The sequence below is a fragment of the Antrostomus carolinensis genome, unplaced genomic scaffold (genome assembly GCF_000700745.2).
Source record: "Antrostomus carolinensis isolate BGI_N321 unplaced genomic scaffold, ASM70074v2 scaffold1635, whole genome shotgun sequence".
Lineage (NCBI taxonomy): Eukaryota > Metazoa > Chordata > Aves > Caprimulgiformes > Caprimulgidae > Antrostomus > Antrostomus carolinensis.
The window spans coordinates 89,723-96,658 of NW_010315572.1; the positions used below are offsets into that span (position 1 = coordinate 89,723).

At 37.5% G+C, this 6,936-nt stretch overlaps 1 protein-coding gene across 1 annotated transcript in view; it reads right to left on the reverse strand.

Moving 5' to 3' along the window:
- Nucleotides 1-4,179, reverse strand: part of LOC104524952 (histone-lysine N-methyltransferase 2C-like) — a gene marked incomplete at its 3' end in the record, with an annotated part of 92,899 nt that extends 88,720 nt beyond the window's left edge. The window contains 2 exon segments of the mRNA XM_010167981.1: nucleotides 2,276-2,385; nucleotides 4,050-4,179.
- Between the last annotated feature and the right edge of the window lie 2,757 nt (nucleotides 4,180-6,936).

The following is a 6,936-nucleotide window of genomic DNA, read 5'->3' on the forward strand; positions in this document are numbered from 1 at the left end:
ATCACATTAGAAAGCAGCCCAAAACTTTAGCAAAAGCAAAGCACAATCAGCTGTAAATGCAAAAACACACATTAAATTATTTGCTGTACCTTTTATTCAACACTTTTCAAAATATCTCATGCAAAGAAAATTTCTTCCCTAAAGCTAAATTTCCTACTGTCACATAGAATAACCACCACCTTACACTTTTTTTGTGTCTTCTTTACCTTAGTGACAAGTTAAAAAGCAGTGAAAACTTATTGCCAAGCCCTACAGCTTGGACACAAGCAAACATGGGATTACTTGGGCTCCCAACCAACTCTTTGAGCAAGCTCCACATTGCTGCTCTGTGGTCAGGAACAGAGAACTACAGAAGTGTTTGCTCCTTATTTCTTGGAAGGAAGAAAAAAAAAAAAAAAGAAAAAAGGGGGAAAAAAAAGGAAAAACCATGGTATGACCATGGGATACAGATGTCCCATTTTGTCTAGCTACCTCTCTAGAGTCAGACAATCACAGCTGTGCTCTTACTCTGCTCTCCCTGAGGATTTCACAAGAAGGATGAAAAAGAATACCCAAACCAATGTAATTCTTTGCTGTCTGACTGCTGTATTACAGCAAATAAAGTTTCTCAATGGTTTCAGCAACAATTGAATAGAAAATATGCAAAATGGCACTCGATTAAAATTTCTCTCCTCTCTCTGCACTGCACTGAAACATGTGTAACAGGGGTATCTTAAAAAGCATGTGCAGAATTTGAGAAGATGAGTAGAGAAGCTGCAGTGCAGCACCATGAAAAGACAGGGCTGAAACGGAAACTGTCACATCAGAGAGATGTGGAATTCTTCAAGAATTCTTATTTAAATATTTGCATTATAAACACCTAGACAAAACTTAAAATGTACTAATGATGTGAAGGTGAGGCACAGGGGAGGAGCAAGGTACCTTATGGAAAGAAATGGAATTGAAGTAAGGGAGAGAGGATGAAACTCCATAGAGCAAAATACAAGCAGCAAGGATTTCTGTTAGAAACCAAAATACTACAATTGAAATTACTACAGACGGGAACGAGTGGACCACAAAATGTCTACAAGCCACCATCATCAGTCAAAAACAAGGGGACAAAACCTTTTCAGAAAAAAAAATTAAAAAAAAAGTAACCAATTCTGGATGTTCTTTTAATTCTTTTTATAACTTTTTTTTATACGTTCACACACACAAATGCTTTAACATCTTCAAGCTTATTTAGAACTTAATACTGTCAGGTTCATGCATTCTGAATAGTCTTTTATTTTGAAAGCAGATACACAAATCAATTAAATTATTCAAAGTAAAGCACTGATTCAATATGAGCATATGTAAAAGTAGAAAGCACAAGGAAAGCGCTTATATGACTTGTATTGAAAGACTGATTTAAAGCAGCTTTTTAATCCACACAATGGAGAGTATTTACTGGTTTCTTCCACAACATTTTTTTATTTTAATATAATGCATGAAAAACTTTAAGAATCAAGCAAAAATAAGGCTAAGAATGATCATGGAAAAACAGCAAAAATTGCACAGATTTGTTAATAGAAAGGCTGATTAATAAAGAAAAAAATAAAATTACCAACATATTCTACCAGACATGATTAAATACAATCAAAAAATACAGTTACACCTGGTAAAAACAATGTGAAATAGGTCTCTTCTTTATATCAAAATGGTATCAGAATCTGATACCAGGAGGAGTCTGTCCTTTTCAAAGGCATCTACTTTCCCCAAAGACATTACCATTTCAAATTAAAAGAATAAACATTTATATAAGTACTTCTATTAATATCTAAAGTAACAACATAGGCTTTGTGTAGACACTAGTTTTCCTTTAACAATCTGCTTTTTGAAACTAGTATGAAAGTAATTGAGATTTTTTTTTTTTTACTATATTTGAGTCATATAATTTCAGAACATAAACTGGCAAAATCAGCATTTCCTCTACTTAGCAAGGCATTTGCTAATTTGAACTTTGAATTTTGTCTGTATTTTATTTTCATCAGCCAGGTACTTTCTACATTCTAGTTATCCCAGTACTAATTAATGATACATTCCATGCAACTCTTCTTAAATCTTTTTTAATAAATTGCAAGAGTAGATTTTATCATTAAGACCTGTCCAAAAAAACCTCATCATAAATGTGAGTTCAGAGATCCATATGAGGATAGTTTTGGTCATATCCCGTATTGCATTAGTCTACTGTCTTTTTTTCAAACCTCAGTCCCTATTTTCTTACTGGATTGAGTATACAAGTCTTTTTACTCACTTCTGTGCTCCCTGAGACAACAGCTTTGTCCACGTTCACCGATAGCTGCTCTTCAGTCTGGCAGACTCCCAATGACCACTCCGCACAGCGGTGATGAGCCCAGCAATGACCTAATGCATGAGGAAAGAAAAAGAGCTTTGGTTGTACAACTCTGTCAAGTGCTTCCTGTAAGTGTGGAACTTAGTCCTAGTAGTAAATCTTTAACTGATCAAATTAACAGTCCCTCTTCCTCCTGTTTTTCACATTGCAACATTTAATGCCCTTATTATCATACACTAAATATACTGGAGTTACTATCAGACACTAAATATACTGCAATTTGTTTTGATACATAACACATCTTCCCCTTCATTTCAGCACATTCTGTAGATCTGTTTCTAATTTTCAGATGCCTGATGACATAACCAGAACAGTAGGGTGTATATGCAATATTTATGTGTGACAGACACACACAGAATTACATTCAATCCTGTATTTCACCATAGGTAACATCTGTCTATATGTATGGACATTTGTCTATATATATGGACTCTTGGCTAGTGATTCCCCAGATCTGTGTGCTAATGTGGAACATGCTCACAAGATGCTTTATAAATCTACACAAAACTTTTAAAAGCTCAAAATACAGCATGAACAGAAACACCATAAAGATGACTGAGAAAACTGTGTCAATACAACAAACACATTTTAGAGATATAATTAGAAATGTTTACCTACATAACAAAACAATTCAGAATTTGCAGAATCCCACAAGTTATCTCTTAAAAGAAGTTTCTAAATCAGTTCTGGGAAAAACAATGTAAATGATGCCTACTTCCAAAGGACTTCTCTGACAGCTTTATACTAGATTCAAAATGATGCTTTATATTAGCTGTTGAAATTAGGTACTTGGTCAACTTAACCATTCACCACCAACAAAAAATCTCACAAAAACCTCTGTAAGGGTCTGGGAAGAGTTGTCTACAAATAATAACAACAACTTAAAAAAATTTAGATAGATAAGCCTCCCTGCCCATCCACACACACAATGGTATAACTATTTTTTAAAAAAATTACAGTTTCTGTTTTGTTTTTAGACTGTGAAATGAGTTTCCACACTCATGAAAGAATGATATCTATATTATTACAGAAATATATTTCCATTTTTGAGGCAAAATACATAAGAATACTACAGGCAGCAAAGCATTTGAAAATAGATGCTTTCTGAAAAAGTAATTCATAAGTGAATGAAAAGAAAAATTCCATTAAAACAAAAGAGCAGCTGACAAACCAGACAGTTTTCTGACAGAAAACCTGCAGATACTGGAAACATGCAAGTGTATTATGTCTCTATTGTTCTATCAATGCTGCTCTTTTAAATCTTTCTTTTAAATCTTCCCTTTAAATCTTCTGATAACCCTGCATTAGCAGTGGGAGATTAGGTAAAGCTACAGGATTAGTACTTCAAGAATTGTATTAAGCTCTGTCTCATTTCTTTCTCCTCTTCTCCCCAAAATAGCATAATGCTACTGAAGATATTACTATCTGAACACAGGTTCAGCAATAAATTACAAATATTTCCCCATATAAAGTTTACAATGATTGTGTCCAGTACCTGAAGAGGAAATTATTAAAAAAGCACCACGTAACATTGGCAAAAACTATGAAAGCATCATCAAACACTTGGCAAACACCAGAGCACAGAAAACCAAGAGCTGAAAAATTTCACTCACTATCACTGTAGCTACTGTACTGCTGCTGGAGAGGAAAAAAGGAAGATAGCAACATATCTTACCTGTTGGCTCAAATAAGGCTTGGACATCAATGTCATCTGGTAAGCCAACTAAACTGAGTTCATCCCAGAATTTGACAACCTGATCGTCAGAAGCAGTTTGGGTGCTTACACTTGTACACGCTACACTCGATCGAGATCTGTATCGGGGAGCAGAAAAACAAATTTAGAAGTGACTACGTTCTTTGTTCAATTAGCTAGATGCTTGTAAATGATCCAAAACTCAGGGAAAATGAGTACAAATTTTTCCAAACATGCCAAAATATAAATCAACGCGAACAAAATTATTTCTTCCTCATATTTTAGCCCAACATTTTTCCCCGATAACAAAGTTTTCAATTAAAGCTGCTATTCAATAGACAAAAAAAAACCAAAAAACAAACAAACAAAAAAAAAAAACAAAAACAAAAACAAAAAAAAAAACCAAAAAAAAGGGTTTGGTTAAATGCCCCTTTCCCCAGCCTGCTCTCATCCAGTTCTTCAGTACTCATACTTTTAACTCCACTTCTGTTTGGTATCAACACTTGCCCAACCCTAGGAATGGAGAATTAGGTAACAGCAAGCTGCCTGTGTTACTCTAGGGAAGACGAGGTGTAGAAAGAAGAGTGGTGTGAGTGGTGAGCACCAGCTGCAGCTTTCATACGGCCTTCTCCCTGCAGTCCTAACCGCTGGTCCAGGGCACAGCACTGACAGAATCCTCAAAGGAGACTGCCACAGCCAGACATAAGGTGCCTGGATAAAATATAGCAACTGTGGGGGGAAGGTAGAATAAAGAAAAAGCTGCTTGGAAATAAAAACCTTTATACAATGCCATCAAGGTGTTTTAAAATTAAAAAAAAAGTGGGGAACTGAAAAGAGCAGTGATATAAAGACAACTATATTATGCTGACATGAGAGGATCTAGTTTATAACCTATTAATTTGTTCCCCAAATTCTAATCTCAATAGAAAACGATTAATAAAACTCAGATTACTCCATTAAAAAAAAAAGAAGTGATGATTCCTTCTCCTTTATTTCCTGCAGGCAAAAAATTATCTTGGACATCTAAGGATGTGCACATTAGGCTTACTGACAAAAGAGACCTGATCTCATCTGATGCTTCAGCAGTTACTAAGAAAGGAGATGATGTGTTCTCTATTAAGGTTCTTTGAACTTCATTATTCTCCCCCATTAATAAGTGAAACGTGTGCATTTGCTGTTACTTCTGAGTTTCAGGAGTTGAGACAGTACAAAACCACCTCTCTTTCCCAACTACTCTCCTTTTGCTTAAAACCTCTAAAAATAAAAAAGACACTGAAAAACAACCTACCACCAACAAGACAAGAAATATACTAAACACTGGAATTTTAACCTGCAGTAACTTTGCCTTCCTGAAAACCACGTGTGCTCTGCTTCAACAACTGCATTCAGAAATATATGAAAAAAAATAATTAGCTTGTGGGGAAAAAAAAAAACAAACAGTAACATCCCTCTTGCAGTGCCCAAGAAAGCTTAGAAATTTTCAATTATTACATGATATCCTCATGACCCCCATCATGACAGAAGGTGAACATCAATACCCTCCCCCACAACTCATTAACTCTCTCACTGTCGACATTAAGACTCCTCTTACTAAAGTATTAAATTAACCTGTTCTGCTCAATAAAGCTGGTTCCTGAACACTGCCTGTGTCCAGTGCAGCCATCTCTAACATTAAACTGCTACTCAAAATACAGGAATTAAAAGAAACATTAAGAAAAAACTAAATCCCAATTGACAAGGCATTTTTATTAGGCCTTGTGAGAATGGATGGAGAGCAGCCCTGAGAAGGACTAGGGGTGCTGGTGGATGAGAAGCTCAACATGAGCCAGCAACGTGCGCTCACAGCCCAGAGGCCAATAACCGTGTCCTGGGCTGCACCCAGAGCAGTGTGGGCAGCAGGTCGAGGGAGGAGATTCTGCCCCTCTGCTCCGCTCTCCTCAGACCCCACCTGCAGTGCTGCCTCCAGTGCTGGGGCCACCAACACAAGAAGGACATGGAGCTACTGGAGCCAGTCCAGAGGAAGCCACAAAGATGGTCCAAGGGCTGGAGCAGCTCTGCTGTGAGGACAGGCTGAGACAGTTGGGGCTGTTCAGCCTGGAGAAGAGAAGGCTCCAGGAAAGCTGGGGAGGGACTTTTTTCAAGGGTGGTTAGTGACAGAACAAGGGGTAATGGCTTTAAACTGGAAGAGAGGAGATTAAGATGAGATATTAGGAAGAAATTCTTCACTGTGAGGGTGGTCAGACACTGGAACAGGTTGCCCAAGGAAGTTGTGGCTGCTCCTCCCTGGAAGTGTTCAAGGCCAGGCTGGATGAGGCTTTGAGCAACCTGGTCTAGTGGAAGGTGTCCCTGCTGATGGCAGGGGGGTTGGGACTGGATGGGCTTTGAGGTCCCTTCCAGCCCAAAACTTTCTATGATTCTGTGATTAATGTGAAAGCTTCCTTACAAGATCAAGCCAATCCATTCAAAGAACACCTCGATTTACTCTGTAATTTCATCCTGAACACAAACACTTTCCAACCCATCCTGATCTTCTGTACTTAGCCTTTTTGTAAATATTTCATATGTATATAAAATAGAGTAACTGTCTGAGTTGATGGTCTGGGGTTTTTTTCACTCCAAGAAAAGCAATTGTTCCCTCTCAGCATCACGCAACGTGTATTTTTACAACACCGCCATCATTATTTGCACATACGCTGTGTGCCAGCGAGTACAAAACACACTGAACAGCTTCTCCAACAGCAAGCACAGCCCTAGTGCCGGGTATTGTCACACTGGAAACGTTCCGTTCCACAGAGCTCACTGGACACGCGTGAAATAAATATTTCTGGAGCATTTTTTGGTCAGATTTCAGGAACAGCGGCCTATCCCC